Source organism: Sturnus vulgaris, chromosome 4 (genome assembly GCF_052056855.1).
Source record: "Sturnus vulgaris isolate bStuVul1 chromosome 4, bStuVul1.hap1, whole genome shotgun sequence".
NCBI lineage: Eukaryota > Metazoa > Chordata > Aves > Passeriformes > Sturnidae > Sturnus > Sturnus vulgaris.
Window position 1 is genome coordinate 12009862 of NC_142246.1, and position 20883 is coordinate 12030744.

The 20883-nt window shown below is 39.0% G+C and overlaps 1 protein-coding gene across 1 annotated transcript in view; it reads left to right on the plus strand.

Moving 5' to 3' along the window:
- The window catches only part of C4H4orf50 (chromosome 4 C4orf50 homolog), an 85661-nt gene extending 66135 nt beyond the window's left edge, over window positions 1-19526 (plus strand). The window contains 1 exon segment of the mRNA XM_088163126.1: window positions 15262-19526. The gene's annotated coding sequence lies outside the window, so the exon portion shown is untranslated.
- The last annotated feature ends 1357 nt before the right edge of the window (window positions 19527-20883 follow it).

Consider the following 20883-nt stretch of genomic DNA (forward strand, 5'->3'; position numbering starts at 1 on the left):
ATGAAAATGTAGCCTTGCACAAAGCACTGCTGAGCACATTTCAGGGTTTAGGCTCCAGCAATGAGAGAATAGATATGGCTCCTATATCCAAGGCAGTTGGGCACTAAATCAGATGGGTAACTGAATGTCTGACTCTGTGCTTAGATACATCCCTTGGGCAATGATAGAGGAAGCTTGAAGGAATTTGTGTATTTCCTTTTGCTTCTGCAGAAGAGAGTGGTTTACGTATTTTGAAGTGAAGACAAAATGTGTAATGCCTCCATAAAAAATGTTAGTGAAGTAAGGGTACCTAGAAATTGCCCAGTGTCATTCTTGATGGGCTTGGTGCCCTTTCTCAGTCTCAGGCCTATGGAATTTGCAGGATAATCAGCTACATAATCCCAATGACTTGGTATGTTCAAGCAAAGGTGTGGGATACAGAACATCTGCATAGTTAGCTGGGACAATCTACTTCTGGCTTTTTGGCTAAAAATGGCTCAGAGAGCTGACCTTTGAGCCTAATGTCCAATACTGCATGTTAAATGCTGGCTTGGGGATGGCTGGAGAGAAAGCACAGTCATTCTGTTCCTCATTGCAGCCTGTGCACACATGTGAGAAATGGAAGAAGCTGTGGTCTGGGGAGTTGCTTTCCATCAGAGGAGCACACCAGTTGGACTGGTTCATCCCAGGGCTGCTGCTGAATCTTCAAAAGACATCACATAAAAATCTATTTATAGTGGAGTGAGGAAGGGTGGGAAGAAATAAAGTGTGAACAAACCATTTTATTTAAAAATTAGTTCATGCTTTCAGCAAAGGTCTAGTTTTCCCTGTGAGCTTGCCAACATCCCTTAATTCATATCACTTAGAATAAAATGACTTCTGGGTGTAAGGAGGATTTGAATTGTCTTTTCTGTATCACTAAATAATGATTGCTTGGGGAGATAGAAAATGTAAATTGAAAATGAATGAGGTATAGCTGGTAATATGTTAGATGCATTATCTTCAACTCGAGACCTTCAGTCAGAAGAGAAGGCCATCTGTAATTGTTAAAGAGCACTGCAGCAGGTATTTATATTTTAAATTTTCCTCTTTTTTGAGTTGAGTTTTCTCCTCATAACCACTGAAACACTTTTCTGAGGAAGCATGTGCTATGAGTTCTTAGATTGCCTAAATTACATTCTTTTGTTGTAGTTTATGAGACAGAGGATGCAGGGGATCTGTACTTTGCTGAATGACTGATCTTCACTAGTTTTCTGGAAATTAGAGATTTTTGCTTTCTTTTCTGAAAAATCATACTTTGTACAATTTCAAACCATGAAAATATTATGTCTCATTTTTGTGTTCCTGGATGGGAATTGATTTTTTCTTTTCTTCTAGATACAGACAACAGTGAGTCAGACAACAGTGTAGAAGAGGTACTAACTGGTCCCATGAAGTACCTCTTGTGCTTTGCTGAATGGCAGAGGGCATGTTTTTTAACTTGAGCCTAATTTTTAACATTTAGAAAACAGGGTTGGAATTACTAATGGTAATGTAATGAATTCTGATCAGCTGGGGCAAGATTTTTCTGGACAAGTGCACTGAAGGGAGAGGAGTATGGCCTGCCTCAAATTCCCCTCGAAATATTCCCAATGAGAACAGCAAACTGAAAGCAGATGGAGACCTCTCTCCTGTTGTAGTGGGTGTCCCTGTAAACCTCCTGGTCTGTCTTCCCATGGAGCAAGAGGGAATCTTTGAAGCCTTGTGTCTCCTGGGGTACAGCAGCTTGGCACTTCTGAAGTTAGTGACATTAGCCATCCACCAATGAAGTGCATAAGCAACAGTGGGATTTGCTATTTAATTGAACTCTGCTTTTCTAGTTGTTAATTATACTGCTTGTGTGGTTTTTCATGTTTAGCTGTATCATTACGCTTAACAGAATGTTTGTTGTTACCTGCTGTGAATAATTCATGGTGCTAATACGCAATTAGGGACCATCATAAGTTCTCTCTGGAGAAAACTATAAGTTTCTTTGCTGGTTTTCTGTATTTGAAGATGAGTGGAAGGCAGTTGCTGGCTTCTGTTGTGCTTTTTCAGAAAGACAATTTTGAATCAGCCACTAAAATTAAAGTATGCATCTTGAGAGTGTAGTATGCACAGTATATTTTAAATATTTTTATGAAATAACCCAAGTAAATCAGCCTCGGACCTCTGTAAACAGCAGTGTGTTGTACTTTCAGTTAATTGTTTCCACAGATGTAGTCAATGACAACATTGTGTTTATCCTATGGTAGTGTTATTGCAGCTCACCATTTCATTTCATTTCCTTTTCTTAATGGATGGGTTTACCAAATCTAAAAATAAAACCTTATTTTCCCATCATGACAGGGATTTTCTTACATGGGTTTTGTGAGTTGCTCTAGAAACAAGAAAACACTGAAGTTAGGTCAGAAAAATAAGTGTCATGCCAGCCATTGTTGTTTTGACTTCTTTGGTTCCATAGTAATACTAGATAAATTATGTGGCTGAGGAGTTCAGCTGATAGTTGATACTGGCAGATGGCTTCTGAACAAAGATAGGTGTGGCATATTTCCTTGATGAGAAGAAGGTCAGTGGGAATATTACATAGTGAAAAGTCTCCCTCGCCTGGCATGTGTTCTGGAGTTGATGCTCTCTGCCAAAGCTTTTGTTTCATTGCTGTCCCAGGTTTGCATTGACTTTATGTAGTCTGTATCAGCCAAGATCTTTCACAGTGCAAGGATAAAATCTTTTTGGCTATCTCCACAGGTAGCTATGAAATATTTTCTCATTTTTCCAAATTATGAAAACGCTGTTCCTCTGAAAGTGAAGCAGACCTGTTTAATGTTAATACAAAGGCCAAAGGTTGCCAAAGGTTAACTGCCTTCTAAATACCCAGATTGTTCCCTCCACTCTCTACAAGTTTGCAATCTGCTTAATATATGCACAGTCAGGGAGAAACTGTAAATATAATGCTAAAAGCAGACGCTTGGAACTATTGCTCTTGCTTCTCTTCAACTTATGCAACTGTTTGCAGTAGCTTGTTGCCAGCACAACTGTTGTGTCCTAGTACTTTGGGCTTCATCTTGTGAGTCTCCTGAATATGCTGTTCCCATTACAACACTTTGAGCAGATCCATGTGAGAAGGTTTTGCAAGACCAAGCCGTTAACTGAAAGCCACAAATACATCACCACCTGCTTAATTCATCAGTCTAGAACTGAGCTAGCTCATGAAGTTATGCCAGCTGGAGTCCTGGCTAAATAAAACAAAACCCTGGTAACCAAACATTTTGACCATCAGAAGCCTGGACCTCAAAATCTTATTTAGATAGGTCATTCCACCTTCTCCGCTTGCAAATGACTGAAGTCCATTCTTTCACAAGTTTTCCAATGAGTCTTTCTGACCTTTCAACTGCAGCTTTATGTCCACTGATAGTTGTTCTCATCTGCCTATTCCATCTGTAACCACAGCCTTCTCTCTGCAGACAGACCCAGAAAATCTCTGACAATAAATAACGTTCTTGCTCCACGAACATTTAAGTCAAATTAAAGGTGATGGGGTGATCCAGGAAATTGCTGCTCTCATAAATTCCTGGCTCTATGCTCAAAGCATAGTGTAATCTCTGGTGTTGTCTGCCACTGTTGATCTCCAAGAACACCTTATAAAATTATATCCTAATGCTTTAACAAAGTGTAGGAGGGAAGGATGCATTTTATGTAAATTTAGTCAGAAAATCTTTGAAACTAATTGCTTAAAGTGAGTGGGGAAAGCTGATGGAGTGTGATAGACATACAGATTTTTTTTTTCTGCTTTTAGAATAGACGGTGTTGATTAACTGGGTTTAGTATAGTACTGCATATATTAACTAAGCATCAAATTGCTCAGTGGGTGAGCCTGTTCTGTGCATGAACTAAACAGTCCATGCTCTGGATGTTATTACAGATGTGAATTTAGGGAGTTTTGGAGTTATACTTCTGCAGCGAAAACCATTGGTTTTGGTGAACTTGGTATTGATTTATTGCCCTGGACTAGTGTCAATATTTTATTTGTAAAAATGGAATTACACACACACAAAAAAAAAAAAAAGAAAATGGTAAAGTCATATCTGTAGAATAGACCATTTATTCTGAAAAGTCTCAGACTTGAGAGTAATGGGAGGGAAATCCTTCTTCACATATGCTCCTCAGCATTGGTACCCCTGAGAGGTGTCAAAGGCTTGTCTGTCAATCAGCCTGCTGGTTTACGTGCCAAGTCCTGTTTGGTCTTTCTGGTTTGTGCTTGTTAAATGTGCTGACTTGGCTGTTAGAACAGCCTCTGATCTTTCTTTAGGGCCGTTCTGGACACACCCACCATTCTGCAGGCATGGGCTGCACTCCTTGTTCCTGGTAAAACACCTTGCATTTTTATCCATATTTGCATTTTTATAGAAAGTCAGTGATTTAATTTCCACACTAGCTGGAGGCGAGAGTTAAAAGTTAGAGTTATGTGCTTGATCTAGAATTGGAATATGCATAGATGTCTACATGTATTTGATAGCAGAATAAAATAAATCATTGCCTGCTGCAGTAGGCCAAAGTTGCTGTTCTCAAGTCTGTATGAGTGTGTCATGGATCTGTGCATGCTTCCTCTCAGCACGAGAGCTGGGCATTTGCTGTTGATTTGTGTTCTGTTCCCTGCAAGATACCTTGACCTAGTTCTAATGGAGAGAAGATTTTTACAACATCTGAGACTAGATAGACAATTCCATGCTGTGCCCTGTGGATATATACACATATGAATCCCTGACCACTTCCATGAGCATTTCACTGGGGTGACTGGTGGATGTGCAACAAAATGGGAAAGGTCAAAGGAAAATGCAGAGCGAAAAGCAGCTGCAAGAATCTATGCTGGAGTGAACTCACAAGAAAACTAATTTTAAAATATTATATTAAAATACAATTAATATGAATTAAATCAAAATGCTTTCTTACCAGAAACAAAACTAACTTTAATGGATGAGCACTAGAAAAAAAAAAAGGTCTAATGAAAATGATGCAGTGTGCCTGTTTGGAAGCATCCTGTGGGGAACATGTAACAGTTACAAGTTACAGGTCTTTGGAAAAGTTGGTCTTTGGAAGACTGAGGTTTCAGTGGGTCTCCCTTAAAGGAAAAAAAATAGATTGTATGAGCCTTTGTTGAACAGTGCACAAGGTTAGGTAGCAGTCACAGCATATTCTGTCTTCCTTATGTGGGACAGAGAGACAGATGCATCACTGTTACATAAGCCTGCTGACCTGCATATAGAGCTTTGTGGTAATAGGAGTTTCAGAAAAATAAATCCTGTTCAGTTTAGCTTACACGAGGATAGAAAATCCAGGTATGTTTACAATGGGAAACCACAAAACATGTTATTCCCTAAGAGGCTTGGTTTTTTAATTTAAATTGGGGGGCTCACATACTTGGGACAGAGTGAATGAGAGAGGAGGCAGTTAATATGATGCAAGATCAGTCTGCTGACTAATGCTACAGTCTGTATCTTTAGGGAATGGGACCACAAGATGTGTTGCACACCAGCCATAAGAGCCCATTATTCCAGTGGTGCAGCATGAAAAAGTTCATGCCAATTTGCAGGGGATTTTGATGGATTTGTTTAATTTGTTTGTATTCTGGTTTGTAATGAAAATCAGTAATTTTTTTCCATTCTTAGTAAATAAAATAGAATATTTTCAGCTGGAAGGGACCTACGACAATCATCTAGTCTGAAGGTAATGATATCTAGAACTAGAGACATCAGGCTCTGGGGTCCCCAGCTTGAGGAATTCTGTCTAGATCCTCCGGCTGCCTAGGGTGCCAAGGAGTTGCACATTTCCAGAGCTTCCAGCCTCTTGCTTTTCTTTCTGCCTGGTGAGCTAACAGAGAGCTGGCAGCCTTGGAGTTATGGGCAGAGATACTCTGCTCTGAGTTTTTTGGCATCCTGCCTAATGAGATCTGTAGAACAGCCAGCAACTTAGGAGCGCTGCAATCTCTGAGATAATCCTGGAGCAATAACTTCTTTCTAACTCCCACTCTCTGTCAACTTGTCAGAAATACACTTGAAGAACAGGGAAGAGGACCTGGCAGGAAATTGGGTGTGATTTCTGCAGTGTCATCAAAGTCAAATGTGCCATTAAAAATGTGTCTGACCACTTTTAGTAACCCCACGCAGAAATCCTGAAGTGTCAGCACCTGATCCTGGAGGTCCTGCATTCCTTTGCTGCGGATATCATATATGATATTTTTATACCTATAAAGCTCAGTGAGGCAGAAGAGAGGACAAAGAAATATTGACACCATTCCATATCTTTGAAGTTGGGATGTGGGTCACCTGCAGCTCTTCACACAGTACTAGCCTGCCTGTAGTCAGTCAGATGGCCTACAAACCACAGTTGTCCTGAAGGTATTGGAAGATGTGATTATTCCAGGAAGGCTCTTGACTGACATAGTGGCTAGAAGGATGGTGCTGGAAAAGTAGATGAAATACATATTGGTACCCTGTGTTTTTTCCCTTCTTCCCATGCTTGCTTTAGGATTGATCCTGAGGTCTGTGTCTGAGTAGAGATACTGGTCCAAACGGTGTGCACAGGAGAATTTTCTGGGCACACATGGGCCCTGAGCATGTACTCAAAATTCAGTGGATATTGCCAATGTGAGTTATAGCATCCTAAAGGTTACTGTAATTTATATTTATAATCTACAGCTACAGAGTGATGTTTTAGCAGCTGGGGAGCTCTGGAAGGTGAACATTCTCTTGCTTTTCCTAGACATAGAGTTGGAGGATGATGGGCCCTGTGGCTCACTGTCATGACTGTGGCCCCTGCAGGGTGAATTAGGACTAATGATGCAATGCAAAATTGCCCAAATGACAGAGAGAATCTGGGCCACTGCGTTCATCTTGTCTGATTTCCAAATTTTTCAGTGCTCAGGGGGACAGGATTGTAACAAAGTTTGAATTCCTGCTATGTAGGTCATATGCTGCATGCTGAATCCTCTATCACAGGGATAAAGCTGGACCAGGGAAACTTGATTTGCCTCTGTATTAATGGGAGGAGCAGATGTTTTTCTTTTACTGAATAATTTCCAAGGAGTTTGATTTGTGATAAAACCATCTAGGCTTTTACTGTTGGTGGTACATTAAAACACGTTGCAGTAACTGCAACTTAACAGCAATGTGTTGCAGTTATTAAGCTCTGCAGTCTTTAGGTTTCTGTGGCTGGGCAAGATTCACTGTTGGTCTGGAGGCTTTGGAGATGACAAGTCGTGTGTCTTGCTCTGCCATGGGGTGTTCAAAAATGCCACCATCCTCTTGATCCTGGAACCACAGCTATGCATCCTCTGTCTGTCTGACAGGGCTATGCAGGCTGATACACGAATCTGCAGTGGATTCACCTGGGATCAGAAAGCCTACGATTTGCTCACAGACTCGTAATGATACTGCTTTGATTATTACTTAAAAAAATTAAAATCTGACCTACTCTAGCAGTTATTCTGGTATTTGTCAGGACTTTATAAAGATCAGGCAAGGAAAACAAAACAAAACAGTAATGTTCAAATATTTGTGTCTTCCTAACGTTTTGCTATGGGGTGCAGAGCATCTAGAAATTCTCTTCTTCGGCTGCTGTTTAATCTGCTCTGGATGCATATACATCTTTATTCCCTGCATGGTTGGAGAGGCCGTGAGATAAAAAATGCTTTACTGAAATGTGAATTCAGTTCCCTGTTTTTCTTAGGTCGATAGCAGCAAGGCAGACCTGCTGATCAGTTACTCCTATGACTGTGCATTTTAGGGGAAGATATTTCTTTGTTACTGCTGCAGCTCTGTTGTAGCAATTAAAAAAATGTGTCTGAGGAGGAGGCAATAACTCTGAAAGTGTCTTTGATGATTAAACATTATACTCTAAATATGCAGTGTTGCTGCTGATTTTTCCAGTCTCCTGTGAGTCATAAAACCTTGTCTCATATGAGTGAGCTATTCTTAATGACCTTGACTTTAAAAAAAAAAAGCCTGTGACTTCCCCTAAGTCAAATAATTTAAATTAATGGTTTTCTGTAGGATATTTGCAGTGCTTTTCAGATAATTAAAATTCCTGAAGGACAGTGGGCAGGTCTGCATTTGCTGGCACCCCTGGTGTCCCCAGGACAAAGCCCCTCTGGCCCAAAGGGTGCTGTGCCTTAGATGAATACAATCCGTGGTCTTGTGTGCAGCTGTTACCATGCAAATGTGAATAGAACTGCCTGGGAGGGTCATCTAGGAAGGAAAGAGCATGTTCCAGAGTCTGAAGGACTCAAACAGCCTCCACTTCCAAGGGTCTTATTTTGTCTTGCTCACAATCTGTGCTGTTCAATCCCAGCAGGTTTTTCATATTATCATAGCTGTACTTGCAAGGTTCATGGCTGCTACCTATTGCAAATACATCTGTTCCAGTGGTGTTCTACAGCTGCACTGTGAGCATGATGTTACACATTGCCAGCTTCTGATCATGATGATTTCTATGTTAAGGGTGCCTCCCTGAGAAACTGAAAGGGGAAGGATGTGAAATTAACCAAGTTGAACACACTTCTATTGCATTTTTTTTTTTGCAAGGGAGGGAAGCTGCGAGACTCTTGTGGGTCAATTTGTCTCTTACATTTTCAGCACTGGAGGGAACACCGTGTGTTCCAGTTGTAACTGGAAGCATTGTAGTACTAAAGCACCCAGTGAATTATATTAGATGTGAAGTATTTGTTGTGGGTTGTTCCTACTGTCTGTTACTGTAGGTAATTTCTTGATAATGCTCACTTCTTTAACCTCAACAAAACATGCACATGATGGAGGTTTTCTCCATTTTTGACTTGACAAGATAATCCTCCTGGAATTTGCTTTTTCATTGTACTGGGTTGCATTATTGTTGTGAGATGCTTCTCAAAGGCAATGTGCCTGATACATAGAAGGTACCACTCTGCCATCATATTTGGACATGTCACGCTGTTACTGTCTCTATAGTATGATGCTAAGTCATTTGCATTAGCCTTTAAATACGTTATGATTGTCTTAATGGGAGAAATGTAAATAACATTAAGTTCATGTGCATAATTTACCACAAAAAAGTGCCTGCATTTAATAAATGCTGTTAGGTTTTCAAGGCAAATAAAGGCTTGGAGCTGTTTAAATGAGGCTGTGCCATAACAGGAAAATCAAATCAGCAAAGTAAATGGAGTCCTGTGGAAGTTCCTTTGAATACAAAGGTGTTTTAATTGTTTCTTATTTTGAATTGGAATAAGGCCACTCTTTAATAAGGACTAGCACTGGGTGAATGCTGTCTTTAAAACAAAAATTCCAGATGTTTTTTTCCTTTTTTATGTGTGTGTTCCAACAATCTGTGATCAGTCTTCAAGGTTTCCTGGTGTGTCATTTTAAATTGCTGAACCACCTCACATCACCACGTTTCACCCTAAGCCTCCTGGCAAGCTAGCTATCCTTGGCTGCATGTGGAGGTTTGGGGTTAGCAATTGATCTCAGAATTGTGTATGTGTGTTACTGCTGCCTGCCTGCAAAGTTGTGGAATATCTGATGAATGGGAGGTTAGACATCAGGGATCTTCTGTGAGCATGTGCATCTCAGAGCTGCACAGGATTGCAGGGATATTGTTCTAGAAGACATTTTTTGAAAGCAAATATGATATATGTATTGATAGGCCATTAGCAGAAGACATTATCTCCCAGAATGACGTTCAGCACAACAGTGAGTTCAGCTGTCCATGCACATTCACATTTGCAAGTCCTCTTCACTGTAGTTACCCAACCTTAATTAAGACTCCATAGTTGTTCTTCTCCAAGTGGTGTGAAAATGAGTGTCTGTGTGTGTGTGCCATTTTTATGAAGAGCTCTGTAGCATTAAATAGCAGCACTGCTTGCATTGTTGTATATTGCCCAATTCTACTGTTAATGAAAATAATGTATTTTCCATAGAGTTGAGTAAGACAAGACTCATTTATCAATCATGAATTCATTTTACCAGAATTACTCCATTAGTTTCATAAGAAATAAACTGACATAAAGCCAGAGAAATAATGTTGAATGCAATACATATATGTAACCTTTTCTAGTATTTAATGCCTTTATTAAGCACAAGAATGTAGAAATACATAATATAATTTTCTAACAGATGAGAACATAATTTATTTCTGGTTTTCAGAATTCATGGTTGGTTAGTTGGTTGTTGGGTTTTTTCTTTTGGAAGCAATTCCTTTCCTCTGAGATATAGGCAAGCTCTGTTGGCCATTGGTTATAATTGGGATCAATATATCTTCATTGAGAGTTTAATGAGATTCACACCTCTTGAGCTGCAAAGTGAATCCATCAAGGAGAAATGCATTTTAGAAGCAGCAGTTTGTGAATGAGAACACTACATTGAATACTATTTGATCTTTTTATTTTTTTACCAAGCACAGAAATGAAATGTTTTAGCAAAGATCATGCTTAGTTATATAGCATTTCTTTACCAAACAGCTGAGGGATCCCATGTGTATTATGGCAAAATGCAGCTTTGCAACCTGTCCTTTCTTGTAATCACTTTCTTTTTTTCCCAGTTTTTCTATTTGGAAGTAATCAAAATTTTTCTAAATGAAGATGTTTATGTTTTAAAACAATGTACTATAAAACACATATTAAACAATTTATGATAGATATTTTTTTATTAAAGTGTGTGCTTGCCACAGACACATTGATTTTCTGTAATTAATAGAAATGATAAAATGACTAGATGCTCATGATTATATAAGTTAGACCAAGTAAAATATCTGTAATTTTATTATAAAATATTAAAGAATAGCACAAACCCACTTGCCTGACATTTTCTCTCATTTGTGCTACTGTCGCTGCTGTATAGTGATAGAAACCAGTGGTGCTTCAGTGGTTCTAAAGAAAGGATATTTTGTGACCCTTGATAAGGGCAGAGGCACAGCAGAGTACTTCTTTTATATTTGCAGTAGAAACTCTTTTAAGGTATTACATAGGATCTTCTTTAAATATTTTTTCACAAATAGCAAAAGTATGTATTTCTTCGCTGGATATAAAGAAATTTTACTAATTCCTTGAATTTTGCAATTTCTTCACTTTAAATACCTCTAGTGCTACAAACCAATGGAAATATGGTGTTTCTGGCCCTGCACATCAGGGCTGAGGTACTGACAGCCACTGTATACTGCTGACTTGAGATCTTTCATTCTGGGTTACACACGGGGGAAGTGTCCCCAGTATGCATTAACTGATATTCTGAAGTCACACTTGAGGAAGTGCATGATGGTCCACCACCCAAACCCACTTCAGATATCAGGCATTATTTAAACACGTTTTTACAGTGGTATCACCATGTTTCATGTCTTCTTTCAGATGGCCAAAATAAAATAACATCCTCCTTTTACTATCTCTGTCTTCTAAATGGAAGGAACTATTTAACTTCAGATCGTTTCTGTGCATTCATTACAGGTGGGCTCAATGATCTGAAAAGTCTTTTCTGGTCTAAATGAGCACAGGCACTCTCTGATGCCATAGAGATTTTAGGATGGTGTGTACAGTCCTGAAGCTCATAGTTTTCTTCCTTCCAGATGTTGTGTGTCTTTAAAGTCTTTATATTGGCTCATTCCTTTCTGACTTTGGTGCACACTCTGAAAGTTTTAGCAAAGATTTTTTTACTGCTGTACATTATTAATGGGAGGAAGATGACGTCCATCCACCTTGTGCTCTGCAGGGGATGGAGGCCCTGGACCCTGGCAGTGGGCACAGAGCTCTGTTCTCCAGGGAGCTGACTGGAGTGGAGGAGTCTTTAGGAGATGGCCAACAGTTGTTTTTTTTACTACCAGTATGAACTCTCTGAGCTTCCTTAAAAATGGTAGTTTAGAGGGAGCAGACCACTGTAGGAAGAGGCCAAGAGGTCTAGGCTGGTTCATCCTGGGGAAGAGGCAGCTTTGGGGGCACCTCAGAAGAGCCTTCCTGAACCTGTGGGGAAGCAATTGAGAAACAAAACCACAGAGCAGAGAGCCAGGCCCTTCACAGTGATGCTCAGTGAGAGCGAGACACCGTGGGCATAAGATGGAACAAGAGAATTTCAGGCTGGATACAGGAAAAGCATTTCCTTTATGAGGACAACCCAGCAGGGGGACGGGCTTCCCAGGAAGGCTGTGCATTCTTCATCCCAGGAGTTTTTCAAGATTTGATTAGGTAAACCCTGAGCAAACCGCTCTGACTTTGGAACTGACTCTGCTCTGAGGAGATTGATTAAATGACCTGAGATTCTTTCCTCTGGTCTTACAATTTCCTGATACTAAGCACAGGATGAACAAGTATAGATGTGATAGACTGGGAGCAGCTAGAACAAACAAATGCTGGTGCCTCCCAGAGGTAGTAAAAGATTGGAGGACATCAAGTGAGTGCATAAATATGGATCACTGATCTTTGTTATGCCAGAAATTATTTGGTCCTGGCTTAGAGAGCAGTGCACAGTCATCACTTTTATGTTTCAAGGTTTCCTTTGAGGTTCCAATGTCACAGAGGAATCAGTTTTGTTTAATGACCTTCTACATTAGCAGTTTTTTGTGTTGGTGACTGAAATTGATCTTGCTTGTGATGTGAAGGAGCACAAGCCCAGCCTCCACATCGTTGCTCAGCCATGTGCTTTAGACCTACCAAAGAATGGGAGGCCAGCAAATTTCTGAGCATCAGAAATACCCATTCTGGAAGTCTTAGGTACAGTTTTGATAAAGACTCAGCTGTTTTTTAATCTCTGTGATACATGTAAACTGCACCTTTGTGCTTGAGCCCTGGAAATGCCTGGTCGATATTTTTCTTTGGTAAAGTAACATCATGAAGACATTTCTTCTTTTCCTCAAGCATTTTACAAGAGAGAACTCCTTCCTGACCAGAGTAATTACAAAACAATTCAGTAGTGGTTTATGTTCCACACTTCTTAGTTAGATAAGTGTTATGAAGAAAAACAATAAGAGAAGGATGGAGAATAAATTTGTCCGGGAAATAAAACTGCAAGGAGCACAAGGTTTCATAAAGACTTCAGGTGTACAATGAAAGGAGGGGGTGAATAATTCACATAAGAAGGAGCAAGGACAGACAAAGAGGATGAAAAGAATGTGAAAGAGAAAGTGACAAGTCTGAAAAAATGAGACAGCATAATTGGCAGCTAATGTTTCAAGAAAAATATAATAAAAATTGAAGGAAATATTATGGAAATAATGACTTTTACATTTGTAAATGCTCTTAGTCTAGCAGTGCATGTTTGACAAATATTCTTTAACCCCAATTTTGGAAAATTAGAGAACTTTAAATTTAAATTGTTGGATAACAAAAGATGTGATCACTAAAGTGCAAAAAACTGTAAGTTCATTGAATTAATGAATCTGAATCAGATTTCCATTATTCTGGCCCCACCAGTTTTCAGTGATAGTTTTTTCAAGCATAGTTTTCCATGACAACTATCCCTGATACTTTAGGGGCATTTTTCCCTTTGAATATGTCAATGAACTGACAACTGGTAACAGTGGGTAGCTCCTCTGCAACCAGTTGAGGAATTAAAATTGCAGCCTCTCTGTCTTCTAAAATAAAAGTAAATTTTAGGAGGATCTAGAGACTCACCCTCCTGATCCTCCCCAGAGCCTATGCACAGTGACGGGATCACAGAAAAGAGACTGCATGTGTAACTAGAAGAGGAGAGACAGGGATGTATTTCAAATTATCCCAAAATACAAGGCCAGCTCTGCTGGTACTAAATCATACATCTCTTTGTAACATTAATTACAAATGAGAAAGTACCTGGTGTCCTGAAAAATCCTTGGGAGGTGTGGATAGCAAAGGCTGAAAGTGTGTTCTGTTGGGTGTTGTTTTGATTGCACTTAGGCTACAAAGACATTAATCAAAAAGAAGATGATCTGTGGAGACTCTAGTAGTGTTCCCTTTCTTTGTCTGGGGATAAGAATGAACTGCAATGGATTTTCTGTTTGCAGTACAGCCTGGAGTTTACTAGATGATGCAAAGAGAAAGAATTCCAAAACCAATTTTGTTTGGATGCACCTACAGCAGAAGCAGAATTAATGTATAATATCTTACAAAGGCTACAGAAAGCTTCTGATGCTGTTTTGGATGGAAAGCAAGTCTGAGCATTTACCAGTTTCTCATCCAAGTGGAGAGCTGAACTAGGGAGTATGCAAGGGTTCTAAATACCTCTCATTGCTAGGAATCGTTGATGTCCTCCTGCCCAGCTGATGCTCTCCTGGACCAGTGACTGACTTGCATATCTCATTGGTTTTGTGTCCTACAATAATCCATCTTGCTGCTTCTCCAAAAATAATGACCTCCCCTTTATTACTTTGCCTCGCTCTGCAAGATTTTTCTTCAGTTCTGTTCTTCATGCTTGGAAGAATCATTCCATCCTGAAGTGTAAGCCATAAAGGCTCTCTTCTTTCCCAGTTTTTAATTTTTCTCTTTTGAGGGGCATGTTGGTGACTGACACACATTTTAGTAATGATAGTTAATTACTGTCACCAGCCATTTTTTATTATAATAATTGCAATATAATATTTTTAACAAAATTCTCTATGCTATTATAATTTCCTGTACTCCTGATGTACTAGATGTGTGTTTCTCCAGTAGATATCAAGTTTTAGCCAGAGTTAGATATTCAGGCCTATGTTAAACTGGTGATGTTTAACAGTAAAAATGACAGCCTCACTGGAAACTGTAAAGCCTAATAAAATGTTTTGCAGGCTTTAATATTCAATATCGGAGGAAGGATGCAAATGGTGAATATTTCTCTGAGAAGAGTCATAGAAATAGGAGTTTTTTGGAAAGTTGGATTTGTGGTGGCGTCATCTGTCATCCCATGAGTTGAACTTTATCCATGAGACTTCTATAGATCTCTACCAAGTGGATTATGGAATGGTGTTGGGAAGATGGCAGGGAATGTTTATTTCCATATTGATGAATGGAAGTTTGTCTTGTGTACATGAAGGACTAGCAAAAGGGAAAGCATGGAATGTGCTTTTCACCTAAATCAGTTAATCATGGGAGAATGTCTCAATGTTTTGGACTGATCAGTTTCTACAGTGTGCTGCCATTATGCTATGTTTGTATGAAAGCACCTGGGCTCACTGCTTCACAAATGCTTTATTTCAACCTTGAATGAATAACAGACAATTCCTTAAATTGTGAAAATCCAGATACTTACCTTATGCTTTTGTCTTTTTTTTTCCTTCCTTTTTTTTCTCCTCCTTCCTCTTGTCCAGGGAAGAATGTATCAGTCGCACAGAAGAAGCAATAGAGCTCTGAAGGACGGATGAAATGAAATGTGGTTTGGCCTGAAGTTGACTGTAGCTGCTCCATTATGGGAAAAAGTGAGAAGTTGCCCTCAGTTACCATCAGCACCATTTTAGTCACCTGCTGTAGTGGAAGCTGGCCATGCACACCAACCCATTGTGTAGTTTGAGTCTGAGTTTTGTTTTTTGTTTTGTTTTGTTTTGTTTTCTTGGGACCTCAGCATTTGCATTTTAGAGCAATTACCAGGTTAAGCACAGTTTCCATCTTTATGGGTCTGCTTATGTGGATATGTGATATCTTCAGCCTTGTGTGGCTTTGAGCATTCCTGAAAGAACCTTTGATCTGAATTGGGATGTTTAGTATATCTGAGGATGTGATACTTGAGGGTACAAACTGTTTAGCAAATGAGATAGAATGGCATTTTTACAAGTGTAAGTTGGAATTGGGAATGATCTTCATGTGTGCTGAGAGGCACTTGGAACATCAAAGTGCTCTGTCTCCTAATACTCTGAGTATTTCAACCACATGAATAGACCACACTGAATTTAACTTTCAGATAAAGCACTTGCAGGCACACTTGCTTCTCCTGAAATAGGCACGTTTGTGCACTCTGCTTGGTAGCAGCACATACGATGCAGATACATTTTGCAACCATGCTGCACGATACAGATTACACACCACAGCCCCTACTGTTCAGCTCTCAGTACCATTTGGGAAGGCAGGGAGATGTGAGTGCAGCCACCAGACCTGTACATAAGGAGTCCTGTGGGTGCCTCCATCCATTCTGTAGCTAAAGGCACAGAGCACTGTTGAGTCAGTGGCAATACTCGTGCTGACCTGATGGCAGCAGCTGCTCTCAAAGCTCTTACATTGTGATACACTTTCAGTTTTGATAATTATTTTATGACTTATATTTCCCGTTTTGCTTTTTTAACGTTGAGCTAACTGCTAGGATGTGCTGTCTTTACAATGCCCAGTAATTACAGATATGCTTTGAAAGGAGGCAGAAGAAGAATAAACCGTGGAATTCCAAATCAGATTAATGTAATGTGCATTTCTAGATTACAATTAGTAACAGGATGACATGTTGTCATGGTAACATGTGAAGCTTAACTACAAGTTCCTAAAATAAAGCAATGACATATGTGTAGGTTTCTATCTATTTGCATACTATCTACATGAAAACATACATAATTTCTACAACACTCAGGCAATTAAACCCTTCTGAATTAAGTGTTGCACTAAAATATCAGACCTCTTCCATAGTATTTATGCAAAATCTCCCACCATAAATTATAAATGTTGATAATGAAGCCGTCCATTTTGTAGCATCTTAAGCTTTCTGCCTTTTGGTTTCATTTTAGAACAATTAGTGTAAGGAATGTAGAGCACTCTTCATTCTTTGTGGTTTGTACCACATTGATCTCCTTGAATTTCTACTACCTTCTCATATGAAAATTGTCCAACCAAGAATGGAAAAGTCTGCTTATTGATAGACCAATGTGGCTGAGAATTGGGAAGTAAACCCCCAACTTTTCCTCAAATCCCTGGAAGAAAGCAGTAAACTTTGAATGTGAGATTGCTAGCTAAGACAGAGAGCCCAGGTATTATTTTCTAGTTGCCTTACAATGAAAAGTGTTGTCTACTTTTCCTACTTGTTAGAGAGTATGAGTTTGTTTCACTAAGCAGAAGTTAGCTTGTTTAATGTGCTATCTATGGTAGAGTTGCCAGGACATGCTTTACATGTGTTGTCATTTCATGCTAAACCTTCGGTGAATGAAAAATTGGGTGCTTTATTCTGATTGCTTTATATACATAACATTGTTTTGACCAAATTTTTAGTCAAAATTAAGATGCTGCTAAGTTCTGTAAGTAAATGAATCTCCTTCTGTCACCCTAAATAGACAAGATGGGCAGTGTTACATGGGAAATACAGTTTCTTTGACAGTTCACTTATTTATGTATACTTTATTGTATGGAGCATAGGAGGATATTGAAAATACAGCTTACAGTTTGCTCTTTAAGCGACCTTTAAATCCCAAATTCTGTTCTTCACACCACTATGGTTGGCAAATGCTGCAAGTACAATGATTGACTGTGGTGTGATAATCACGTTATATTCAGAATAATGCAGTTGCTGGGAAGTGTGTCACATAGACAGCAGAGTTCCCAGGATAAACCTCCTGCTGAAGCATGGCTGATGTTTGTCCTTGTGGCCTTTTGAAAAGTGGAGACTGATTATTGTGTTTCATAAATTTACCTGTGTTTCTCACTTGCAGATGAAAGTTTTTAATATTTGAATTTACTGTGGTTATGGGGTGGAGGGAGGGACATGTGCATGCTGGGTTTTGCCACTAATCCTTTGGAAATCCTTTAGTGCCTTAAGGAGGCAGAGGGGTAACAGGCCCTAGGATTACAGAAACTTGTTCAAACCTCTTTCCTTTAGAAGAATTCCTTTAAAATATATTGTGCCTTTGGCTCTAAATATATTTACATTAGAAATCAGTAGCCATGAGATTATAGGCAGGAATTTTTGCCCCCGTAGAAATGTTAGGAAAAAGAGTATACTATTTCCTGTTTCTTGTATAGGATATAATCTAAAAAATATAGCTAACTTAAATTCTGCCATTGGGATCCATGCATACTAGGAAATTTGCAAGTTGTAGTTAAAGGCAGGGAAAAAAAGAAAAAAAAAGGAGAAAGTTCAAATATACTGGATTAAAAGCTTGTATCATTGAAGTGACTGGCAAATTTCCACAGGCTTTCTTGGGACCAAGATTTCATGCTTGCTTCTACTTGGCTCACATGTGGTAGATATGTGGGCATCATGTTCTGTTTAATGTTGTAGGAGAGGAAAAAGAGATTAGTAGTTTTGGAGACCTGCCTTGATTTGGAGTTGCTGGGATCTGTGGTATAAATCTCTGCTCGCTTTTGTTTCTCTGTGTAACGTAGACTCTTGCTTTGGGAATATGAATATGCAAATGTAAATTCCAATGTGAGAGGTTACTGTGCAATGTGCACTAACCGATGCCAAACAACTACATTTCTCTACTCTCTGAACTGTGGTCTTTTTCAAAAAGAGGGAAAATGTAACTAACAGATGAAAACCACTCCAGTGCCAAAAAAGCATGCATAAGGCAATTCATGTATCGCTCACTGATGATCCTAAGCAGCTCTTAGGAAAAGCTGAATAAGCTTTTAACTCATGAGTGAATTTTATCTTCTAGGAATTAAGAACAATTTGTTGGTACAGAGCTAAATTAAAAAAAAAAAACAAGAAGGCTTGAAAATCAGACTGGTGGTGGTCTTCTGTTTTGCTTTCTGTGATGACAAGCAAGTTTTAAAGAATTTGTAAATAGTTAAAAGAAAATCGTTACGTGGCTCGCAGTATGTAAGACAAGGCCCAGCATGGAACAGATTTTATAGCTTATTTATAAATTATGCTTCTGCCTTTTGTTTGGAACTTGGAAAAGGAAACCATATAAATTAAATAAGGAGTGAAGACTTACTGCACACATTTGTTGACTGAAACAAAAATATTTCCCCACCTCCTGAGGTATTTATGGGTAATCTGGGAGGAATAATGTACGGAGATGTTGCTTTTTGAGCTCTAGTGCTGTACAACTATTTAACACTTTTGCACAGCCAACAGAGGAGTGGTAAACCAGAAGTCATGAACAGCAGTTGTTAGGGCCACAAATTTGGATCCATTTGAAGAGGTACCAAAGAATGCACAAAAAAGCTGGGATTTATGGTATGATACTTTTTAAGCAGTGTAGCAGTTAGACTGGGGAGGGAGGGGTATTTGTAAATAAATGCAAGAAGTTTAAACTCTGACCCAAGACCACTGGTGTCACATTAGTTTCGGCTACGTGAGAAGCTTCAATAGTATAAAAGAGGCCACTCATATTTTAACTGTTTAATTAAAACTGTCTGGATAACTCTTCAGCAAAGATTTCCACTCTAAGACATTTGCCATTGATATCAACTGTACATATGTATTAATATTCAGTGTAACTAGGAGGATACAGAATTGTAATGCAGTCACAAAGTCTACTTGATGATCACAGATTTGTAACTCTCACAAATTATGTAAGATATGTTGACATTTTATCTTGTTAACAAGATGTATTTTTCTATGTTAGCTAAATGTATAATTTGTATAATTTTGTATATTAAATGTATGCATATTTTAAATTAAAAACATTATAATTTTATTATTTTAACTTGAAAATGGTGACAGAGCTTCTGAAATACGGTTTTATATACAATTGTATCCATGGATAGCAACCTAGGAAGTCTCAGTTTTGAGAAAGGGGCCACCTGATCTTTTAGCAGGATAAAGAAATTGTTACATCTGAGCTCTTGCTCCTCTTGGTGGAGGAGTTGCCATTCAGTTCTGATAAGTTAGTGGAATTAATATGAGTTGGCAGAATACTATGGGCTGTATCACTGCTCATGAAGTGGGTAACCTGAGCCATCCCAGCTTGTAGCTGCATTTTGGAGTCACAGTTCCTATGTGTCAGGAGTCAGTTCAAATCACCCATCCATGGGATGGGAGTTTGTGGGGGGAGGAGGACACTGCTGGCAGAGGTACAGCAGTCCCACAGAGCAGACAGGGAGGCTGACTCAGTGACTTGGCAACTCCAGTCCCTCCTCTGGAAGAAGGAGAACTCGTATCTCTCACATGCATTCCCTTTGCACCGTTCGTGCCTTTTTTTGGTCTGATGATTCTGTTGTAAAATGCACAATAGCAAAAAATAGGTGCAAAACGTAGATTGCACGTTCTCTAAGGCCCTGCACCAGGGAAGTTCTGTTCTAGCTCACAATGTTCACACTGTTGGAAGAAGAGCTCAGCTATGACTGAAGCCAAGGTATGTGACATCCTTCTTGTTGAGCTTTCCTCCAGCAAGGTGTTGTAGGTTTTGTTGTGTGAAGCAAATATGTCCCTAGGTTTGCTGCTCTCACTCATCTAGTCTATTTGGAATAAAGATCCTATAGGAAGAGGGTGCACTTTCAATCAAGTTCAGTCCTCTTTTCATCAAGTTATGTCAAAACAGGATGAGATGCACTGTCTACAAGAGAATATACCAAAGCAATATATTTCTAAAAACTTTGCTTTTAGGCAAACTCACAGGATGCCAGGGTATAGGATGCAATTGGGTCTGCTTGTAGCACCTAAGACTGCAATTTTATCTCTTACTGAGCAAAGGAACAGTATGCATCTGGTGACTGAGAATGGCTTTTAGTAAACTAAGGGCTATGGTATGAAAAAAAATCCCCAACATTTAAAAGCAAAGACAGACTGATATTATTTTATGCTTATTTCTAACTAGAAAATTTAATGCTGTTTTCTAAAGCATTGATCTGACATGCTCTCTGAGTCTTGTGATCTCCTTATGTATCAGAATTATTATGAATCTCCTGGCTTAATACTTAAAAAATAGCATTATTCTTTTTTTTTATTTAAAAAAACTGAGTGCTCTGGAAACCTGAACAGTGTTATCTAACTACATCCCAAGTGTAAACAGAGTCCATCTTTCTTAGTTATAGGGGTGATAAATAAAAGATGTTCTTCATTTAGCAGATAT